Source organism: Rutilus rutilus (genome assembly GCF_951802725.1).
Source record: "Rutilus rutilus genome assembly, chromosome: 25".
Lineage (NCBI taxonomy): Eukaryota > Metazoa > Chordata > Actinopteri > Cypriniformes > Leuciscidae > Rutilus > Rutilus rutilus.
The window spans coordinates 22,622,028-22,647,143 of NC_140229.1; the positions used below are offsets into that span (position 1 = coordinate 22,622,028).

Sequence of the window (25,116 nt, forward strand, 5' to 3'; positions counted from 1 at the left end):
AAGAACAGGTCATTTAGAGATCAATCATAACAGTTTAAAGGTCACAACCATGTGAATATTAGAACAAGACCGACCTCATTTACATACCAATGCTGTCTGTGCTATTCGCCTACAAAGAAATTAGCCAATCACAACAAAGGTCATTTACATTTAAAAGCCTTAAAGGTACAGAAGCAAAAACTGGCTGTTTAATTCTAAAGAGCAGAGAGGGTAGAACAAAACTGCAACAGATTTTGCTCCAAGAAGCCAGGACTAACATTATTTTCAGACTTCAGGGCAAAAATAAACTGCTGCCAAAGGTCAGAGACATGGCCTGCTGGGAAGAGCAAGAGCTCCGACATGTTGTGTACGTGGGAGACGTTTAGTTAGAATTCAGGTTGGGTCATTTCCCGATCTGATTCATCCACCTTTCCGGTCTGCTCTCTCACAGTCAAAATCAATAAAATCCCAAAAATAAACAACCAAAAATGGATATGTGGCCTCTGTACCAAAAGAACAATAGGTTTTTGGGATCCAAACACAAATGTTAACTAAAGTCTCATGCGTATAGAAAAAACAACTGAATCAATTCAGAAACATAAACTGCAGTCATCCAGACATATGAGATCCACCTCCAATATAAATGAGACGACGCAGTTTTTTAGTTCTTATTAAAAACGAGTTCATGCACAGGGTCATTCATGACACACACACACACACACACACACACACAGCAGGTACGAGTTCAGCACAGCGCTTGTGTTATTCAACTCAGCCAGGTGTTGTTGGAAGGGAGAGCTGGCTTCACAGGCGGAGCCACTGCAATGCTGTCTCCCTATTGGAGCGCGATTGTCCCCTCAGCCTACCAGGAAACAACACAAAGCCTATCTTCGCTTTTTTTAGATGAAATTCAAATGAGCCCAGGCAGAGTATGAATATGCAAAAAAAAAGGCACAAAAACGATAGAATCTCTTTACCCTTTACAGCTAAGCCCCTCTCTGATGCATGTGACATTTTGTGCGCAGAGATGGGCTGAGAGTGATGAAACACGACACTGATGTTCAGCGCCCGCATCGTAATTGGCATTTCTCTGAACACGCCCTCAGAGGGCCAGGACAGGTCACGGGTCACGCCCTCACCGGCGCACGCTACACGTCAGCACTGGCCGCCAACTCCACCACGCCATTTTCCCACTCCGCCATCATTATAGCTGAGTGTCTTTAATTAGTCGAGGGCAGAGAGAGAGAGAGAGAGAGAGAGAGAGGGGTCTGATTGCAATTATATCCTTTCATTGGCATTCTCCCATCAGCCTCAAATTATGAAAACTGGAATGCTACTCATTATAGAAACAGACGATTTTGACTTTCGATAAGGTCCAAAAGTGTTAGGATTTTCCAAATATTTGATCATCGGATATTTTTAGACGTATTTCATGAACAGTCACTGTATATACTAGATGTGATATAAATAGAGCTCCCTCGTTCGTCAAAGGCTGTCAAGGATCTGTCCGGGTCATGCTTCAGCCTCAAATGCAATAAAATAAATAACTACTCATACTTTGCATTAAGGAAATGAAGCCATTTTCAACCTCATTAAGATCTGTTGCATTATTTTTTCCATTATTTTTTATGAAAATTAGGCACATTTCCCTCCAGTAGTCATTACCGTAACGCAAAACACTCATTACTTTAATGTCATCTACGTCAGCCAGCTAGATCATTTTATCTTGGTGATATATTTAATTAGCAGAATTCAGAATAAAAACAATTACCTATTTTAATTTAGCTAGGTAAAGAAAATGTGCATCAAAGAACATAAGATTTGTATGTAGCGTAAACCACACCTCACGAGGCATACAAATCTGTACATCAACGGATGTAAGATTCGTACATGATAAGGTCTGTTCACACCAAGGAAGATAAACACAGAGGAACAATATAATTGGAATCACAATCAGAACTAATTTCCACCTGACGAACGATAAAAACACTTGTCAGCCAATCAGAATCCGCACGTGCATTTAAAGCAACAGACGACAAAACTGCAACGCGTGCTTATATTAAACTGAACGGTATCGTCCATTGGTGTGGACTAGAGATGCAGCAATGTATCGGCCAATAAAACTAATAATTTTTTTTAATTGTTAAAAAACAGCCAATAATCAGGGCCGATTCTATCCTATCAATCAAAAGGAGGCAGAAAACACGTCAGACTGCATCTTAAATAGTGTGTGTGAAGAAAAAGTCTGAATGTTTTGATGCTTATCGCACAAAATAAAAATGAATGCACTTCAGAAGATATGTTGAACAATGTGTCACTTAACGCGAATTTACCCCTAAGGAAAGTTTCAGGTAGTTTGGGTTCTGTTGTTAATTTTAACCTAAATATTATAGTTATACCTTATGAGATGGTTCCTTTTATATACACCATTAATTGGGAGAGATTTTCTTTCCTTAAGAAAATCAAACTATCGGTAGATATCGTGAATAATCGGCTAGCGTATCCGCGGAAAATTTTTTTTATCCGTGCATCTCTATGTGTTGTTATTATTTTAGTCATTTATTTTTATAATTAACATTTTTGGCGTGAACTAAGTGTGCCGCACATGTCCTGAAAATTTAAGCCAAACATCTTGATCGCCCCCTGGTGGCAGGCTGCAGTATAGGTCAGAAACCCCACCTTCTCCATGTAATCGAATGGGACGCGAGCCAAACTCAAAAAATATTTCTAAAACATTTTCTTGAGTGGAAGGAAGATCTTTTTTTTACCGTCTATGTTGTGAACGGGCCTTAAAACACTGGCCAGATGCAACCTTTCTGTCAACTGGCCCCAAGCACTCTCACACGGGGATTGTGCCATCCCTAATGGTCAGCCCTAAACATAAAAATCTGGAATCATTACGGTAACGAGAATATGGAGAGGTAATGAGTGTCATTTTCATGAAAATAATGTCATAAATAGGCTTCATTATTATTTTCCTATTATGATTTTGGGGAGAAATGTGACCTGGACATGTGTTCATGAGATTCACCCTGCCAGCCGTCTCTGCTAAGTCATCTAGTTTGTGTTCCTCCAGCTTGTTTATCTCCCCAAACATTCGCAAAACGCTTTACTGGGTGCTAATGCAAATAAAAATGCACAGGTGTGACTGGTTTTCTTGATGGGTGAGATGTTATTTCCGCAACAACAAACAAAAAGCTGCTGCTACTTGTTGCTGAATGTTATAAGACGTGTTGCAGTTGCAAAAAAATCTCCTAGGGAAATTAAAACTTTTTAAATGATCTTTTAAAATGGAGCGGAAAAGAAGATGAGGCTTTAAAGATAGTTAATAATAATGGTTTGATCATTTTATAGCCTGGCTGGGGGATATTCTGTAATTAACAAGGACAGAGAAAATGAAATCAGGTTGTCAGGGTTGCAGAAGTTAATAATGTAAAAGCGCAATTTTCACCGTTCATTAATCTGGAGAGCACATCGCTGGAGGCATTTGGATTTTTTTATTTAAGTGTGGACAAGCTATTGTCTTGACACACAGCATCGGAGTAAACAAGGTGCAGACTAAAAACAAACACAAACACGCTTTCCTTAAAAACTTATTTAAACAGGCTCACTTCCACTTATTTAAACTTGGTGCATCATGTTTGGGTACAAGACATGCAAGAACATTGTTGTTTGGAGTCACTGGTGTCATATGATGCGTCCTGAAGCATCATATTTGAATATACGCAAACTGGGGCTGCATGATATTGGAAACAACAACATTGTAATATTTAGTTTTTCTGCGATATATCGCGATATAAAAAAAAAAAAAAAAAAAAAATTGTCAGATTACTTGAATAGCTATGTTTGGGAAGAATTAATAATTCTAGAATGAGCAGGGTGATTTTGTTGAGGAATGCATCTGCAAAGAGAATAAAAATAACTTTAAAAATGAAAAATGTTTATGCTGAAGGCATTTTCTGAGTGTGAACCCTTGTTTGTTTTTAATGGAATATTGCATTATTTATTATAAATGATTTATCCGTGCACATAACTTTTTTTATTTCGTGTGCCCTCATTATCTTGAATCAAAATAACTTCCCCTCCCTCTTGCAGCATCTCTCCTCTTCTCTGATGATGTGTTCACTGGCGTGAGGGCGGAGCAACCTGTCACTCACATGAGATCCACCAATAGCAAACCACAACCATCCAATCAATTCCACACGGACAAAATCAAGGCCCGCCCTACTTTTTTTTTTTTCTTGTTTGAGAAGCAGTTTCACTCAGATTTACGTCGCAATAGGGAAGAAAAGCTATCGCAATTTCCATTTCATGTTGACTTTAAGAGTTGAACGATTTGGGAAAAATGTAAATGTTCACACTTGTGTACTCTTTACAAAAACCAAATCGCTATTTTAATAACCATAAAGTGAACAAAGTTTTAAATAAACAAATCTCTTTCATAAGCCACATTTTTTGGCTATAAAATAATAATGTGATTTATATAGTGATTATTATTAAATAAAAATATAAAAAAACAGTATGCTGTTGATGAACAAAGCCGCTTAGCGCTTATATTTATTTTATTTAATCGCAGCTTTACTGATTTTACTGTCACATTAAGTCATATCGCAATATCAATTTTACTTCGATATATCATGCAGGCCTTCCGCAAATGAGATTTGAGATTATCAGATTTTTTTGTTCAGTTACTTTTGGTCTGTGCAAAGCCAAGATTTGTGCATGAACGTTCAGAGAAAAGCGCTTGTTGAAATTTGGTGAACTCTAACCTGCGAATTCGCACCACGTGAAGACATGTGACAGTATAAGATCGATATGTCACAGCATGACCTCTTGGCTGAATTAAAATAACGATATTTTTGCAGTAAAGGCGAGAGGATTGTATATATATTGTTTTACATTTTGAGTGTATTACTATTTGTTATGTTGAAATTGGTTGTTCAATCAATATTGAGGTGCATTATGGGGTTGAATGAGTGCTCTCAATAATAACCACTATAGTTTCAGACACCACTACAAATGCCTGTCCCCTCATAATGCACTATATAAGAAAAAACAGGTGATTTTAGGAAGGTCTAGACTAAAGACAAAAGTTCTTGTATAAATAAAAAAGGATCCTGACAGCTCAAGCCCTCCATTCAGTTTCGCTGTGTGGAAAAAAGCAGCCTGAACATTCTTCAAAACATCATCTTTTGTGTTCTACGGAAGAAGGAACGAAACTCATACATGTTTTCATGTTTGGGTGAACTGTTCCTTCAACATAAAATTGCTCAGGCAAGACAATAAAGCCCCTTTATTCATATGGCAACAGAGAACAAACGATTAACTATTATGAAAAGCCATTTCAAAGCATTGTAATATGGTGCATAAACCCCAAAACTGGACAGAGCTATTGATCCCATGGGCACTGTGGGATGCTCAGATGCTGTTTTTTGATGTTGAAAGCAGCAAAGAGAATAACCATGGAAACAAGAGGGGGGAGGGGGGAGGGGGGGGGGGGGGTGTTTTCAAAGGGAGGTTTCTCCTTATGTAATATTCAGTAGTAACGATGCCACCAAGGAGGATATCAGGACAAACTGCCCTCACAGCCCCAAATTACAGCTAAAACTCACAATGCAAATCTAGCGTTTATAATGCAATTAGCTCCAGTACGCTGAGCCCATCTATAAAACAACGTATCTGGCTGTAACAGATCCTGCGAAAAAGCAGTAACACACCTGCCCGCGCCGGCTGGTGAAAGAAAAACTACCACTTCCCCGGACAGGCACAAATATTACACAGCCGACAGAGAACAAATCAGTCTCCTCAAAACTCAAGCCGTCCGCTTCCACTGGGTTTCACCACAACATGCTGCTCTGCCAAATTGCCCTGTTACCACGGGCATTGCCAGACAATAACATTTTCCATCAGACCAAATTGAGGAATTGAAGAGTGAATTTGTGGCCGAGCGCTCTCCAATCGGAGCAGGGAACAGGGTTTTCTGGATGTACGCCAGGCTGAAATGATCTTTAGTTTTTAGCCATCTCAAAACAAGCTAAACTAGAGCCTGGCCTCCCAGCTTGGGCTTGAAGGGAGATATAGGAGTCGACGGTCTTCTCCTGCAGCACCAGCGATTTTGAAATGAATATCAAAGGCGTTAGACAGACAACAGACCATCTCCTTCCTGACGGAGATATTATGCAACGTGTGAATAATTCCTCAGCCATTTGATGTCTCTTTGATGGCCTTGTTATTCAAGTTATTGGATTTATGCATCATGCATGCTGGGACAGGCATGAAAATTTGCCCAATAATATCTCAGAGGGAAAGAATTTAGGGTGTTATTGACAGGGCAGGCAAATATCTGTGTGATTAAATAACAGAATGCACTGGAAAATATAAAGGTGTTTAAACCTGCATGTTCGGATGCATCGGACTCAGCCTGTATCAGTTTAGCTCTGCATGAAAGGAGAAAAGGTGTACACTAAAATCATTTTATTAAACTGCGTTTTGGATGTGTTTTCCAGTTAAAGAATCTAAACATCCATAAAACTTAATAATTAGGCTTGTTTTCAGAATAGCTATCTTGAATTGGGTTGCCCGTTGGCAATGAACCTCCATGAATTTATGCTTAAAACCAGATTTCACATTATCTGAAAATAAGGTAATAAACAATTATATTGAATTTGAGATATACATAAGACCTAAATACTGATTATGAATACTGTTTTTGAGTGTAAGCGCAACAGATCAAAGGGTGTAGAGTCAAATCTCTTTGAACAAACAGCGCTCTTCATCTGCCATCATATCTAATCATTTATTTTTTACGATTGACTCTCTCAGACAGTGATGGAGAATTAATTCTCGGTCTGCTTTTTATCTTCTAGGGTCCCGCTGTGTGCGTCGAGTGTGTGAACGTGTTTGGTCTGCCTGAGTAACTGTTTTAACCTTGTTCTTTCTCCCACTTTTTATTGAAATCGTCTGGTCACTCAGGCACCTCTCACCACCAGACCTCCAAATCAACAATAATTGAATTTTATCTAAAAAGGAGATAATGATCTGATTCGTAAGGCTTTAATTTATCTTTTTTAAAAGCTTTAGTGTATCATTTTGATCACTAATGTTAACAAATGTGATTGCAAAAATAATCATGGTTTTCAATGAACATTCTCCCTGTCTGCCATTGCTCAGACAAACAGAAGGTTTACTGTTTTGGGACAAACAGAGCATTTTGATAACGCCACAATGTTACACTTTTCCTGAAAACACATTCAACTCAAGAACACTTAGTATAGAGTGCACTGCTGTCAACTGCAACATAAATAACTGGGGGAAAAAAAAAAATAATAATAATAATAATAATTGAACAATCTTTCCAAGAACTGTTGCTTAGTAAACATACATTTTGATACAAGGTTGCCATATATGCATATTGGAAACACATGGAACCTGGTGTCAACAGGGACTTTCATCAACAGATGGAGCCCATAGTGCAACAAAGCAGAAAAAGATCAACTAAATTGTATAAACTGTTTATTTATTAAAAATAAATGAGCTTGATGAGCATCTTATTCTTAATGCATAGCATGCTCATAAAAAAAAAATCGAATGTGCATCAAAGCTTAAATTTTAAATTCATACGGATGTAGGTGAAAGTGTGTTTTTAGATGCTATGGCAGTGGCCACCATTTCATTTTTCACTATTCTAATCGCTTTTTAAAAGTACAAATTTATTTTTAAAGGTATCTCAAATCAGGTCATAAAAACTGCATGTATAAAAACAGTCAAATATTTTTAAATGTCGCACATGACTGTCTGAGCAAAAGTATTACCAATTACTTTTGCAAAATGTGTAAATATGCATAGTTTACATTGAGTAGGCCATTTCTGATATCATAGTCAATATTAGATCAAATATAAAGCATTCTCCAAAGCAAACTGTTTATGACATTCAACCAGTCAACACTTTCATATAAATCATTTCACAACAATTATTGCTACAAATTATATTTTTCCTCAATGAAAAAAAGTCAGTCTAAATGTAAAAGTTTGCCATCAAAAGGAGCAAAACTGTACCTTAATCTCATCTCCAGCATGTCAGAATATTCCTGTGTTCATAAGCCACGAGAGAGAGAGAATTAAATAGAGGGAGGGAGACAGACAGACAGACAGACAGACAGACAGACAGAGAGAAAGAGAGAGTACAAGGAGGAGGAGAGTGATAGAAGTGCATGTGGGATGAAGGGAAGAGTGAAACAGACGGAGCTCAAGAGAACAGTGAGGGTTCGAGAGACACAGACAGAAGGACAGAAGGGAAGATGAACCGAGGGAGGGAGGAAGAGGAGGAGGGTGTATTATGTGTGTGTGTGTGTGTGTGTGTGTGTGTGTGTGTGTGTGTGTGTGTGTGAGAGAGAGAGGCAGGATATGCGCGTGCACACACCACCACAGGTCCCTATTGTAAACCGGGACTCTGTGTGCGTGCGTGGACAGAAAGAGCGAGATAAAGAAATATGTTTGAGCACATATTAACTGAAAGCAAATAAGCGAGTGTCCTAAAGCGTAAACTCATACCGCTGTTGAGAGGGCGCGAGCATCATATTGGAAAATAGACAGAAGAAAAGACGGAGAGCAACAGGTTGATGATGAGTCTCCCTAGAAACAGCGGGAGTGCGCACGGGGAACAGATGTCCTATGGTTTCGTGTTCGCTCTCTGGCTGACACACACCGCAAGCGAGCGACGCAACAAACTACAAACAACACGTCATTATAAATCAACGACGGTGGGTGAATGCGGAATAGCATAATAATCTATTTCTGCCATTATCCACCATAATTTTCAACCCAGAAGTAAGCTAAGGGGCCATTCACACAGAACGCGTTTTTGCTTTGACAAACGCGAGAAGCGGGTTGTGGGATGGGGGGGAAACGCAAGGTCTCGAGACGCGTTTCTTTAAAAGTTGAACTTCTTTTAACTTGAGCGCCACGGTTTTAGAACGCAATATCATGTGCGAGACGCAGTTATTACACGTCCGTCTAGCGCAAAAACAATTGAAAAAGTATCGCAGAGGAAAGGGAACAGTAGCACTAAACACGCGTTTGGAACGCAGCAAAATGAGAAACTTCACTAATGCAAATTCGCATCACGTGAAGACATGTGACAGTAGAAGATCGATGTGTCACAGCATGGCCTCTTGGCTGAATTAAAATAACGATATTTTTGCAGTAAAGTTGAGTAGATTTGATATTACTATTTGTTATTATGTTAAAATCGGTTGTAGGCTAGCTACAATCAATAGATGCATTATGGGATTGAATGAGCGCTCTTAATAATGTCCACTATGGTTTCAGACACCACTACAAATGCCTGTCCCCTGACGTAATGCACTATATAAGAAAAAATAGGTGATTTTAGGAAGGTCTCTAAACTAAAGACACATTTTATTTAAAAAAAAAAAGTTGAACTGCTTTTAACCTAAGAACGTTTTAAAAATGCTGTGTCGCATGCGAGACACTGCAAAAGATGCAAGACGTGAGCATAACGGTAGCTCAAACATGCTGAACATGGCTCTTGCTGAAGCTCAAACATCCTGCGTAACACGAGAATGAACCTAATTGGCTCTTGCTGAAGCTCAAACATGCTGCGTAACACGAGAATGAACCTCATTGTCTCTTCTCAAACATGCTGCGTAACACGAGAATGAACCTCATTGGCTCTTGCTGAAGCTCAAACATGCTGCGTAACACGAGAATGAACCTCATTGGCTCTTGCTGAAGCTCAAACATGCTGCGTAACACGAGAATGAATCTCATTGGCTCTTGCTGAAGCTCAAACATGCTGCATTACACGAGAATGAACCTCATTGGTTTTTCGCACGTCCAGCGAACATGCTTGAGCTTCCGTTTACCACAACTGATGTGAGAGTTGATGAATGTTTATTTGTGAATAAAAGCCTAAATTAAATCTGTTCAACATATAAAGTGTTCGATATGGATTAGTTCACGATCTCTTTATGAACTTTTTGAACCGTCAAAGTGGTAGTTGCGAAGACTATAAATGGAGGGACAGCAAGCTCTCAGATTTCATAAGAAATATCTTAATTTGTGTTCAGAAGATGAACGAAAGTCTTACGGTTTGGAACGACATGAGGGTGAGTAATTAATAAAATAATTTTTGGGGGGTGAAATAACCCTTTAAATTGCTGATTAATCTTGAAATCACCATTAAATATATCATGTAACTGGTCCATCCTGATAGATAGCTTCCAAGTTTGGCATATCACCATTCATGTGAATCTCTTATTGCAAAAGTCACTGATTCAAATTGAGAAATGTTCGTTTATTGCATCACCACTTGCAATCTTTTTCAATTTAACAAAAGTGTTCTGGTTTGACATGCTCCATTGTCGTCAAAATCATTAAATATAATATAAACACTGTAATCAACACTGTTAATTATAATGTTAGCATTCAAGTCGCATCACTATTGGTGTAGCTGGAGTGTGAGATGAAGGGAGGGAGGGTTGTGTGTATGTGTGTGTGTTCTAGCTTCATTGTCTATGATATCTATTATTGAGATGGGCCCCCTCGTCAGTAACCGGATACGATTGGACAAACACAGCTAACAGAACATTCCAATTAACTAGCGCTGTTGAAAGAGCCACAGACTTACTCTGTGTGACACTACATGCAAACAACGGATAATATAGTACAAATGGAAAGTTAGATGAAAGGAGAAGGGGGCTGTATAAGGTAACAAGTATAACAAAACATACAGGTCCACAGTACCACAGCGTACTTGGTAAAGGATTTGGACACTGGCAGGTCATTTTACTTCGATTAAAAACAGAGGAAAAAAAAAAAACATCAAACCAGCAGTTAGAGGTCAATATGTCTGCATTTGCCACGACATGTTTGGGTCTGACAAATCTAGTTAACAATGCGAAAATTGTCTGTGAGATTAACAACCAGCCAGGATTCATCCAGAATGATAATTTATTAATAGTTTCTTTCTCTCTGAAATGCAACGAGACAACTGGATAAACCACACCCTCAAAAAAGAAATCAAGTTGGCACAAGCATTGCATGCTCTGTATTTGAAGAACGCAGGTGAGTTGAGCTTGTGTTGGTGCTTCATAGACACTCCTACACACCAAACCTCCCCAAATCTGCCGGCCGATGCCCTCAGGGGGGCAGTGAAAGACCTCCGGGGGGAGGAGAGGAAGGAAGGGAGGGTTCGGACTCCTCCAATTCACATTCACACACAAGCTGAAACCCATAAAAAAAAAAAGGATTCCTGCTATTTTCTCTGTTGTGTGGCTAGCTCAGGGACTGATATCCATCTAGTCGACATTCACACCTCAGATGCTGACAGAACTGAGAGAACTGGAAAGTTAATTAACACCAGTTAATGAGTATTCACTTCCTGCTTTGCGCTCTTGATCATTTAGTAGCTTACAAGGGGAAACAACCTGTCAAAAACATATCTGTAATATTATTTTCATGACCATCAAAAAGCCCCATGGAAAAGGTTTCTTTCCTTTGTTTTACAGGAAAAGCTCACATTTTTATGTAAACAGCCAATGGGCTTTAGTTTACGCCACAGCCATGAAACATGATTTGCTTCTTTCTGTTGCTAATCAAATGAAGGCGGTATAAAGAGGAGGAGCATGCTAGTTCTAGAGAGCATTTGATTGGACAACAATTTGTATATTCGTCTGTGCGAGGTCAGTCATCACTATTTTCACTTCTCCAAAATAAACGCATTCGTATAGTAAGCCGTTTTTGACAACTTTTTAATGAGTAGGCTATAGTTAAGAGCATAGAAACGGAAGTAAACTATTTGCATGCATTGCGGTAATGAGAATCTGGGGGTAAAACATGCCTTAGTTGCCATGAAAATAATGTCATGTGCTTCATTCTCTTTGTGCAAAATATAATATATTTTTGCTTTGGATTTAAGGGTGAGATGTGACCCATCATGCTTTTCGTGAGATTCACCAAAAAGGAGTCAAACTCCCACTTGTCGAGATTGCACTCTGAGAAAAACCTTGGTCTCCCAATCAAAAACAAAACAACAGCACGGATAACAGCAAGACAAAAAAGAAAGAGGAACTGCAAACTCATGTTACTGCGGGGAGGGCCAGACCGGTGTCCATTTCCCTTTAATATTGTAGGGAGGTAATAAAGAGGAGAGAACTGAAACCAGCCCAGCTGACAGTGAGGCCAGATAGGAGCGGTCATATGATCCCATCAAACCGAGCATGCCTTTTACCTGAGCTTCAGCGTCTGTGCATGGGGGACAACGCAGAAACCAGAACGGCGAGATGCTCCGTCAAAAACTGACCCTGACGCTGGAGCATGTCGACATGCTTTCACTGCAACTAGATAACCAACACTCAAAAACATAAACACGTCTATCCTGTACAGAGACATGAGAGACTAATGTGTCAATCTGTCTTTTTATGGATTATCAAAACAATACTTTCATGTTGTTGTCACGGATTGTGTTGCTAGTAGTGATGTGTCGTTCGCGAACATTGCGTGTGTCACATGACAAATGAACCAAAGACTCAGAAGGTAAATTAAATATTATGTTCCCTGTAAATTATCTTTGGCTGCATTATAATGCATGTATAATTATATGATCGAGATTGCGTAGGTGGATGTTTTCGGGGAATTTGGCTGTTAAAAGTATAACATTTAAAGCCACTTAAATGAACGAAATAAAGATAAAGCTAAAGATAAAAACGAATAAAGATTTGTTCATTTTGATGAACGAGATCGAACGAGAGAGTTAGTAAAATGATCCAAACGTCCCATCACTAGTTGCTAGAACGCACACGAACAGGAAGATGAAGGCTATACGGCAGTCTTTAATAAATCCACACAATGAGAGTAGCATACAACACATCCGAACATTGACGAGACCTGACAAGAATGAACAAACACAATGGAACTTAAGTACACATGCAAACAAGGATAATTAATCACACACACCTGAACTGAATGATGAACCAAATGAGTGACCATGACAACAAAGTAATGGCGGGAAATAGTGCAAGCAGGAAAACAAAGTCCAAACTGAGGGGCTGTTTACACGACAACTAAAAACTTAACGTTTTGGCCGTTCGTTTATACGACAACATCGTTGTGGCTGCCTGAAAACTGGTTTTCAAAGTGCACGTTTTTGAAAACGGTCTCCGTGTAAACAACAAAAACGTGAATCTCTGAAGATGATGACATCATGCACATGCGTATTACGTGTTCAGTCTATAGTGTTTCATCGCCATCTAGTGGCCTGGCAGCAGAATACAGCGTTTTGAGTCGTTTTCGAAGATCCGTGTAAATGGAGATCATTGTGACAATGGTGTCATCTGTACGCGGAAAAAGCTTCTCTGTTTTAAGCATATCGTTGTCGTGTAAACATACCCTGAGTGCAACTGTGACAGTTGTGTCACTGAGAAGTAGCTGAACTGAAAGTGGCATTTCCTCTAATACTGCTGAACTAACAATGATAAACTTCACAAAAAAATCATTTACTTGGCTTCGTATTGTTCCAAACCTGTATGACCTTCTTTTTGTACTGAGAAACACAAAAGAATGTATTTTGAAGGATGTTTTAAGTGTTTTTGTCCGTTCAATGAAAGTCAATGGGGTTCAAAACAACATTGTACCCCACTGAGTTTCATTGTATGGACACACAAAAAACCCAATATATATTTGGAACAACTTGAGGGTGTGTAAAGGATAACAGTTCTCATTTTTGGGTGATCCATCCTTTTAAAGTAAGGAACATAATAGAGACTGGGGGTGTTTTGACTTTGGCCAGTAAGCAAACACTTTGCAACCTTCTCACAACATCCTAGAAACCATCCAGATTACTGTTTACATAGGAAAACGATGAAATGAAAACGCTTTCTGTGAGAACGGACACTAGCATAGCTTAACAACATGCTAAATCAACTCAGAACATATTAGTAACCACATTTGGCAACCAACCAGAACACCCTACACTGTAAAAACTGATTTTTTCAAAGCTGTAACTAAAAGAAAAATTATTCTAGTACTAATTCTTTGAAAATTTCACATTTAATTCAATGTGTAACTTGCCGTTTCTTCATAATTATTTGTTAAATTTCCTAGCAAAAATAGTTTCAAAGTAAATCCTACACCAATTTTGTGTAGCCAGTATTTTGGTGTTAACTTTTGCATGGGAAAGTAGCTGTATGTAAACATCTAACAAGAAAAACGAAATCTAATATCTAAAAGTATTTCGATTCAGTAAAAAAGCACTGATCATCTACGAACTAACCAGCTAGCTAACAAACATTTCAAAACGTTACAAGCCGTGAGTCACACGTTTTGAATCAAATCTGTGAAAGTCAAGGATTTTGGTCTGGCAAAGACAGCTTCCCTCACAGGGCGGGAGAGAAACACGGGGCGAAACAACGTGGGAGCCAGGTCCATCCGGGACACTGCATAGTTCTCATTCCTCGCAGATGAGAAGTGAGGTGAGGAAGAAGGGGGAGATCTTTGGGTGAAACAAAGGAGTACAGTAGAACAATAGCCCTCGCTGCCCGTCTCCCAGCCCTGCTAGCCAAAACACAGGCCGCCAGTGGAGACGAGAATGCCAACAGAGCGCTAACAATGCTCAGCAGTGAAAATACTGAAGGCTCTGCGGTAACACAGAGCAACATGAGGGACAGACACACGCAACAGGTTCTCTGTGGCGCCTGATGTCAATGGAGACACTTAAAGCTCAAAGTATACATTGGTTTTGATGCGTACCAAAGGGTATGTGTACAACAGTTGTGGCAGGAAGTTGTGGAACGCAGACAGCCGAAGAATACTTTGGGCTTTAAGCGCTTGCTTTGACGAGCACTTGTGCGAGCCGGTTAAAAGATACACGCAACCCAAGTTTAAATGCGTACAAAGACATTCTTATTGGTCAAAAAATACGGAAATAAATGGCGACGACACTGGACAACTTTGTAGTGTGCATATGTCGAGCACTGAAGTGTTAGCCAAGTATGCCTTACTATTAAGTCAGTTCTCACAAGAATGATAACTATATTAGCGTTCAAACCAATATACATTAGTTTTGTCGTCTGTCGTTTTAAATGCTCAAGCTCTTCAAAGTCGAATGGATTCTGATTGGCTGTCAAATGTTTTATCGTTCATCAACTGGAAAAAATAAGCGTTCTGGAAGTAATTCCAACTGTATCGTTCTTCTGTGCCATTATTGTCTTATGGACTCTATTCTCAAATAATTAGAATGATTATTAAAACTTTATAGTTATGGTCCTTGGTATAAACGGCCCTTTACTCATACTTGCTCAAATGATCACGATTTACAAACACACTAAAGTTGTTTTTTTTTCCTGGCAGTTGATAAAATGTTAAAAATCATTGATGGAGGAAGAGACTAAGATGTGTTTGACTTTTTGGCTCAGGAGGAAATCACCACCAACTCCCCAGACATTACCCAGAACCCCTAGAAAGTACACAGACACAAACTTAAAATCACTCAAAACAGGTTAGCTGCCATGTTGAGACCCAGGCACCATCTTTGCACTGTGCCAGTGAGTACTGCACGACAACACAACTCCCATTTTCAGTTAGTTTTGAAATACTCCCACATCTGGGGCAACATAAGGCCTGTGCGCTCATAACTGCTGACTAGGATGAATGGCATCTGCTGAAATAGCAAAAACTGCAGGCAAATTTACACAACAGGATCAATGATGAAGCAACAGTGAGAGGTTTTTTTCATAATACCTTAAAGGTCTGACTTTGCAGGTATTAAAAAAATATACAAATACAGATGGACTCTGGGGATGGGTGTGATTTTACAGTATTAAAAAAAAACTATTTGTCAGAACTTTGATGGAGTATGAAGTGTAAAAGAAATAACAGGATTTTCTGGTCATATGATTGTGGCATTCTTCACAGAATTAACCCAGCAAAAAAAAATTAACGGTCACGAGAAAATAGGTGACGGATTGGGGGAGGTCTTTTGGTAGTTGGGAGAAGTACATTTTCTGAAGAAAGTAATAATGTTAACCCATTCACAACTTTACACCATGATGCCACAGTGTTGCTATGCCTCTTTATGCTTTTGCTGTATTGTTTCTGCATGTTGGACACACCACTTGACTTGGATTTGGCAGACAAATTTGATATATATATATATTTTTTATATTAATAAGCAGTGTCCAAGAATAATAATGCCTATAATATTAAAACGATTATGGCAAGTTTTTATGGCATTGCATTTTCTAATGTATTTTTGCATAAATAGATTTATGCAAAATAACATCACCTCATTAACCTACATATGGTACTGGTTTGTTAGAATACCTTTTTGTTTTGTGTTTAGATTATGAAGGGAAAAAAAGCATTGCCATCTTACAGGTCCCATCACTCAAGACGACACCCAGTAATGTTGCTGTGTCAATTGCTTTGCCGTTTTGTCAGAGAAAATTCTATGGTGTCAGCAAAGTGTTTTTGGGAGGATATTTGAAAGACGTCCAGTGACTCTCGTTTAATGGGGTGTACTCTTGGCAAGAGAGAGAAAAAAAAGAGTGGAGTTGCAGTCACAAGAGTGATGCCAAAAATGGAGAAAAACTAAGCATTTGGGATTTTCCCACCATTATTCAAGGGAGCTTAGCATTTGGGAAAAAAAATGTTTTCATACTACTACATGCTCATGAATAATGGAGCATATTGGCATAATAATAGAACACATGGGTGTATGAGATTTTATGTACGTTTTCCAAGCCAGTTGAAGGCTCAGTGAATTGGGCGAACCTGTTTGAGGCTTCAGACATGATGCTCTGGTTAACCAAATGGCATCTGTTGTGCCTGAGTTTGGCAGACTCGTAGGGATTTGCACTGGGGGAGACGGGGGTGTGTTTGGCGTGGCCGACCCCTCTAAATCTAGTCCCTGTAATTTACTCTGGGCTGTGTTTGCCACATTCTCATGATGCATTCCCAAGCATCCCTCAGTTAGAAGAAATGACTTTTACTATATACGGAATACCATGCTACCAAACTATCATTCTACACATACACTCTGGGATGTTTCAACCCATGTTTGGGTCATAGGCCTATATGGACAAACCCAAACATTGGTTTAAAAAGTTTATTTTAATTTTTAAACCCAATGGTTGGGTTTGTCTATATTTGACCCAAATGCACTCTTAAATAATTTGTTGTTACATTAAAATTTACTTAAGCATGGTTTTACAAATGATTTATGCAAAAATTTGTTCCGCTCGCGTTTCATACATGATGCCTATAGCCAAAATGACACAGGCAGGCAATGGTTAGGTTTTTCACCACCAGCGGGAAAACGCCATTCATCTCACAACTCAGCACAGACGGAAATAGAAGCTATTCTCTCTCAGTGCTTGTGAACGCACTGTTAAATAAATGCACTTCAATGGGAAAGCTGTGTAATTTGGACTATAGAAAGGTGTTAATGCCTTAAACCTCGAGACTAGGTGAAAATGCAGTACTTTCATAAGTGTTTTGACATTAACACTGAATGAAAACAGAGCCGACAGTTTTCAACGCTATTTATTCAGCTCATAATATATTAAACAGCCCTGCTAACCCGTCTACATACATCAGCTGTTTAGATAATGTAAGCGTTTCACCTTTCACATTAAACTGCAAATGCTGAATACGTATAGTCACATGATTGTCGTTTAGTTTTCCTAAACAAAAAGGCGAATGCACTTGAATGGCAGGACTATCATTGGGATGGCGCACCGGCCAGCGGGAGGGGGGCTCTGTGAGGGTGTAGGCCTACGTATAAGAGGAAGATGATGAATGGCAGGAAGCCTGACGTCAATAACAACAACAACAAGCCTCTGGATGGATGGAAAGCGAATCGTTCCATTACAAAGACTCATATGGCTGAACACCTCAACTGAGCGGAGGCTGTGGGACGAGCCCGATGTGACTGTCCACCGCCAATGACAAAATGGGAACTCGCTCAAAGTGAATGTTAAAGGGAGAGTTCACATTTACTTACACTTATGTCACTCCAAACCCTGTGCAACACAAATGAAGATGCTTTGAGGAAAGTTCACGCTGCTCTTTTCTATAAGCAAAGCATTTAGTGATCAGAAGCTGTCAAGCCCCTGAAAAGGATAAAACAGCACCATAAAAATACCATGAAAGTAATCCATGACTCTGTTCCAGTCAAGATTGTATATATCAATTTAATATAGATGATCTAAATACCTTAGAAAAATTAATTCGGTTTAAATACATTTTCTCTCAAATAAGCAAAAATTATGTCAACTATGTTACTAACCAAACACCCCCATGAAAACTAAAAAGTGGTTTATCCCAAAACCATGTCATTTTCTTCCCACAAATAGTTCAAAATGGTGAAACTGTCAACTATGTCACTGCCATCGTCAACTATGTTTTGACAGAATTTTTACACTTTAAATATCTAGACTGCTGCTTTTAATATTTCAGGGTGTAGTTTACATCCACATTGTCTGGATTTGACATTCTTAAAACTATCAAAATGATCTTTAAGGTAGATTTATGCTAAGTCTTTTTAAAGAATCACTGTACATATTGACCAAAGAACTGTGCAGAATAGACCAAAAAACATTGAATATTTGAGTCACTTTTTGAATAATGCTTTATTAAACCATTTGCAGTATGTTAAACATATTCAGAAGCACCGGTTTACTGATTTGCCAACATACTGAAGCACAGGAGCTGGTTCTGCATGCTGCTATTGTCCATGGTAACAAAATAAGGAACTCTCTGTCAAAAACCATTGTTGCTTGTCTCCACATCATTTTTTTCTCCATCAGTCATTGTAATGTGTGAGTGCAATGTTCGCAACCAATTTACTTCCCCAGTGTGACGTACTTCCGAGCAAAACATGATATTAAAGGAGGGGGAAAAAAAATCTAATTTAGTGCAGCTTGATTGGATGGTTAAAAGTGGCCTCCATATGACAAAGTTTTGAACAACATGATTGTTGTTTTGGACTTATTAAAAAGTAATGAAATAATATTAAGGTTAAATTGCTTCTTTGGCATGAAGTGGAATAACCAATGTATCATGCATAAACAGAACAAACTATTTTGATGTCATGTTGACAATGACGTGATGTTTGAGACCAGCGAATAACATGACAATACAAATGTTCAGAAAGTGCAGAGAATGACTCACTTGGCGCAGTCGCTCTTCAGATCGTGTTAAGTGTACAGCAGGAAGTGCACTATATGAAAACGAGGAAGTACAGTACACAGTCTCCTGAGACACCGTTCAAACTGGCCAGATCAGCAGCACCAGTATTAACCATTATCCATGATAATGATAACACCTAATCAACGTCATGCACTCTCTCTCAGATTAAACAGTGTTTTATAAAGGAAAGAAGTGGTGTAGTGTGTGTGGAAATGAGGCTGGTGTCCATATGGCAGACATGTGAGTGGGCGAAACATGTCGCCTTCTTACTGAAATCTAGAAACCGTGGGTATATTTGAAATTCTGCACAGCTGAGGTAGAACGGCACAGCATTTCAATATGAACTGGTTGTAGGTTCTGAACATCTCTTCTATTTTAATTTACATATCTGTGAAAATACTATAGACTCTGGGAGGCAGTTAGAAATAACAGCATTCAGCATTTACAAGAGATTTCATAAAGCCTAAACTAATTATTACTGTCAAATTGTGTAAAGGTTGGTTATGTCTCAATGCAAGTTTTATACCATTTTCAAAAAAAAGTTTACATTTAATGACTAAAAAAAGTCATTGGTGTAACCATCAAGTAAAATATATATTTTCCTTTCATCTTGAATACACGTGGGTATACACACCGTAATCATCTTTTTTTTTAAAGATTTTGAAATATATTTAAGAAAATATTTCTTAAGTTAAAGGTATTTTGTACCAATATAATTAATTATTCATAAATATCACGTCACACCACATGACATTTTACTAACATTGCTTTGTCACGAAAAGGCCAAATTTTCTGATTATTTGATGAGATCTATTGGGGGGAGGGGGGTTTATTCTCTAATAAGTCACGGTTTTATGTTTTTGCCCTTCATGTTTCTGCATGTTGGTTGCACCACATGACTTTGATTTGAAAGTTTTCAAATATTAATAAAGCAGTGAAGCAGTTTTATTTCAAATACGATTTTTTTTTAATAACAAAGGATTATACCAAACTACTAAACATTGTTTTTTTCAAGAATTTCTTTCTTTCACTGAGGCTTTTTTCATCCATTATTATTAGAGATGCTCCGATTGACCGGCTGATAATCGAAATTCGATCAGGAGTCACATTCTGCTTTGTAACTTCGTGAAACATTAGTAAACCATGGTAAACCGCACATCTTTATTTAGACCAGGTTGTCGCGATTCAATCGAACAATCAATAAATTGCATCACTTTTTCTGGAGTTTTCTCAGCAGTGTTTTTTAGTGTTGCAATTTAAGGCAGCAACTTTTCGGTATGCCATTCCAAATCATGTGAAATCATGAAAAATGCCTTCAGGGTGTAAAGGGTTTAAAGTGACAGCCAACAGACAGCGTACATATCACTTAAAGCTTGAATGATCAGTAACGGCCGATCATGATGATAAGAAATAGGTAGTTGGTCTCGTCTGCAAAAATCCTGATCAGATCCTCCCTAATTAATATATCAGGACAGTTGTATCACCCTGACCTTTTAAACTTTATGCCCCCCCCCCCCCCCCCTTAGAAACTTTATTTCTCATCACAGAAGAGTCATATTCAAGTAAGAATGGCTTTAGATATAAACCACAAAAAAAAAAAAAAATTGTCATGTTTTTTACTTTAAAGACTAAACTAGATCTTTTCAAAATGTGCCCTCATGCTAGGGTGTTGTGAGGAGATTATGCTTATAATGGTTTGTTTTTACCACTCTTCTAACTCAGGCGGTGTGAAAACTGTAACCACTTAATACAGGTAGTGAATACACATGCGCTGCTTTGGTGTGCGGTGTGAAACAAGGTTTTTCAAGTACCACCTAAAAGACTATTTAAAAACACAGGTCAGCTTTTAGGATGTGCATTTTACATCACACTTAAAGTGCTATCACATCGCCATTTTCACATGCCGACAATAAAAATAGACCAGCTGCTTTCAGATAAATCTTCATAAGGTCTCTGAGCCCTGTGAGGCCAGCCATCACATGACAATGTTTTTCTCTTTCTTGCTCTAGGCCTTAATAAAATAAGACTTGTGTGGAGAAAAGACCATTCTCCATCCTCGTCTTGGATCTAGCCGTACGTTCCACCTCTTTAACCTTCTATTCTGACAAATACATATAACAGCAGATTCGTTACATTTAATAAATCGGTTTGCAATAAAAGCACTGATCGAGGATCAGTGCGTGGCTTCCATGTCCAAAACAGTTTGATTACATGGACAAGTAGAAGCTGATACCCGATAAGCACTAATTTCCTGCCATGCTATATGACTCGCAGGTGTAGATGCCGTTTTGAATGGCCTGCCCTCATGTGTCATTGTAGTAAACTTCCCTATTTAACTCGTCCCACATGCTGAAGTGTGATACCTCAAATCATCCAGCTTGTTGAGGAGAGGTGTGATTTTTGCTTGCCAGACAATAGGCATAAGAAGAAATTCGACTTGCATTGAATGAGGGATGCCAGAATATCACAGAGATGGAGGACTTTTGACTTGGATTAGTAAGAAAAATCCAAGTAATCATACAGAACGCTTTGGCAACTACGTAAAAACGCCCTGGCAATCACCCTAGCATTGTGCCAGCGACTTCAAAACTACATTGGACCCCATTGACTTAACCTCGTTTAGTAAAGTGGATCTGAGAGCGTTTTGCAATTCAATAGGGGTTCAAGAACCGAAGATCGAAGGTTGTAGAGATACCCTATTTGGTGGGATGGTAAGAAATCCCGCCCACTACTCAGCCGCAAACACACACATCTACCTGACACTAGGTGGCACCTTAACAAGGTAAAGGTTTTGCAGATACGGGCAAAAAGTGATCAAAAGAATATTGATATGTCGGTGCTTTACGAAGATACGAGCGAATTAATTAGTCTGGTGTTGCAAAAAAATTCTGCCGAATGCAAAGTCCAAACTTAATGAAATTTAACATACATAGACAACCGGACAGCCTGAGGATGCATGCCAGCCAAGTTAGGTCAAATTCTGCCCATCAGTGGAACTACAACTGTAAAACGCTTTTAACTTCGTAGTCGTATGATCAATCGAAAGGGAATGTGCAAATGCTAACATTTTCTTAAAATATCATGGTTAAACACAGCTTATATTAGCTTCCATCAGCAAATAATGTCAAATCTGAGAAGACATTAAGAAATTTAGTAGATTTTGAGGACGTCTAGAGGTGGCGCTACAACACGTTTTTGCTAATAATGGTTACAATAAAAATCGTAAGGGTGTGTTCACAATTGTAGTTCGGTTCGACTGGTTGGTTTGGTCCAGACCAAAAAACATTTAGTTCTGGTCTGCTTAGCGTTCACATTGGCATTTTAACTAAAAATATTGAACCTAAAGGCATAGAGATATGTTCACAACCGGATTGGTCGGCTTTTATCACGTAAATATATTTCACAACAAAACTGACCGAACATCCAAAACAATGCTGTGTTCAGATTTAATCCAACCAAACATGCCAAGTGTGAAGTCAGTTGGTAATATCTGTATCCATTTCCACAAGAAAACCCTTTTCGCAAGTTTGAGTTTGTCTTATTGTCATAAAAACACACTTAAAATTCCTATATTATATTAGAAAATAATGCATCGCAGTTGTATGACTGAATCATCTACATAAGCATTTAATGCGTGTATCACTGCTTGCAGCTATATTTTATATTTATTGTTATTTCCAAAACAGGAGGTCTGTCACCTAGGTCTCTTAGAATAAAAATAAAAAAAGAGGGTCACCTGAAAGTATCAAAGGTTTCTATAAGACAAGACCTTGAGATGAATGTGAAAGCCCTCATGCAATAGAAAGTACTGTAGGAAGGTTGTTTTCCGACCCTCACTCTGCAGGAAGTAAGGGCATAATGGTGTTCTCATGATGTAACTCACCACGATCTAGCAGGGGAACTTCCCCAACATCTCACACGGGTTTGTGGGACGTCTCGGCTATCATGCTGCGAGTTATTCCTGCTCCCCACACTTTGCCTAATTATCGTCGCTCGGGCTTATCAGGAGGATACTGACAGGATGAAACATTTCCTCCTGAAGACAACATTAGTCTAAAAGTGAAATGTCCTAAATGAAATCACCCACATGAGGCAGCAAAGTGCCCATCACATGGTTTCCATTTTGAAGCTATTGTGATTGGGTTACAATGCATTATAATGAACTGCAGGAGCGATCATTTCTAATTCATGTGGCACAGAAGGCTGGAATGTTTTTTGTGCAACAGTGAAAAAAATAGTGCATTATTTGGATGAATCTCACAAAACTGCAAATACATGTATATTTAATACTAAAATTAATCAATTAAAATCAATTTAATTTAACATTAAGAAAATGACTGTAAAGCAAAAATCTTGAACCAAAAATCACTGTAATGTATATAAAAAAAAATATATATATATTATTATAATTGTAAAGTACCCATAGATTCCATACATTACAGTATTTGTTGTACTGAATTTAATTTGAATTTAAAATTTCCTTTAAAATCTCATTAAAAAAAATCCATACAATATGATTTTTGATTTTGAGAATTAAATGTTTTTTGTCATGACAATGTGACAACGCAAAAAAATCTCAATGGTCCTAAATAAAAATAATATAAATTGTATTTATTTATTGATTTTAGGTGAATATGACCTGCACATCCTGTGAGATTGAGGTTTAATATAAGATTAAATATTATATAAATGCCAAATCATGTTTCCATGCTCAAAACCCACAAATATTGGTTTGTTTTGAGCACAACAAGCACCGTTTTGAACTAAGGGCATTGGTCCTGCTGACGACCGGTCGGGCCAGTTTACACAGCCCACAGGATAACATTTCTCAAGTACACTACGGACATTACTTCAACAAGGTCGATTATTAAGTTAGAGCTTAAGGTCACACTTGCTTTTTTGGAATGTGGATGCAGGTCAGACCGAAATCTGCTAATTTATATCCGAATTATACAATTTATTATGAAGCCTTAGGGCGTATTCAGACCTGCAGATCATTTGTTTTGTTCTGAAACAGGAATTCAAATTATTACAATGTTGTCTTCTTGGTTTGGTTCACTTTCACAAGGCAATATTTCTTAAAAGGACCAAAATTTGTTAATAGAAGTCACGTGCGAGTTTACTCTTCTCTCATTGATCATAGCTCATAGCGGTTATCTGTCAGGATGGATGGACAACAGCTCCGCGTTCTCATTGTGGCTATCTTTGTAGCTGCCGTTATATTACTTTAATAGTCTCAGCAGGAATCAAGGCTTTGTACGCATTTATTGTACCCATTTTGGAGAAGAGCAATTAGGCGCCATTTTAAAATGAACAGGCAGCGCTTCGTCTTTGCTCCAGGATAGCTTTCAGACACATTAGCAAAACAAACATTGCAGCTTTTTATGCAACGTATATATTTACCTATCATACACTGTGATAAAGCTTGGTTCGTTGGTCCGGTTTCTTTCTCACCACAAGCAAACCACAGTTTTCAAGCTCGTTCAGGCGATCTCGCAACGTTTTTTTTTTTTCTTTCTTTTTTTTTTCTGTTTTCACATATAACTATAACGAACCAAACTAAGGGAGAAGAAAAACAATGCTCCAAATGAGACGTGTGAAAACGGTTGGCCATGATACACAAACACAGGTCTCCACTGAAGCTCTGCTTTTATTTCTGTGGGAAGCGCATAAGCAGGCCTAATGCGAGACTTGGATTACTTTTTTTCAATAACTAATTACTTTTAAAAGTAACTTTGATGTAATGTAAATGCAAGTTACTGCAAGGTACTTTGTTTTGCCATGCATTGACTGACAGCTCTCCTGTGCCCATGTCGAGAGAAATTGTAAGCGCAGAGGTGTTGTGTGTGTGCGCAGTGTGTGAACATGATGATTATTGTAGCTCCAGACTAAATGTGAGCATTTACTCATCTCACTTGAACAAAAATAGAT

General features: G+C 38.4%; 1 protein-coding gene across 3 annotated transcripts in view; it reads right to left on the minus strand.

Moving 5' to 3' along the window:
• ptbp3 (polypyrimidine tract binding protein 3) overlaps nucleotides 1-25,116 on the minus strand; it is a 65,479-nt gene that overhangs the window by 36,786 nt on the left and 3,577 nt on the right. The window contains exon 2 of one of the 3 annotated variants that reach the window (XM_084400553.1): nucleotides 8,035-8,066. The exons of the other annotated variants lie outside the window; for them this stretch is intronic. The gene's annotated coding sequence lies outside the window, so the exon portion shown is untranslated. The remainder of the gene's footprint in view (nucleotides 1-8,034; nucleotides 8,067-25,116) is intronic. 3 annotated transcript variants of the gene reach the window in all.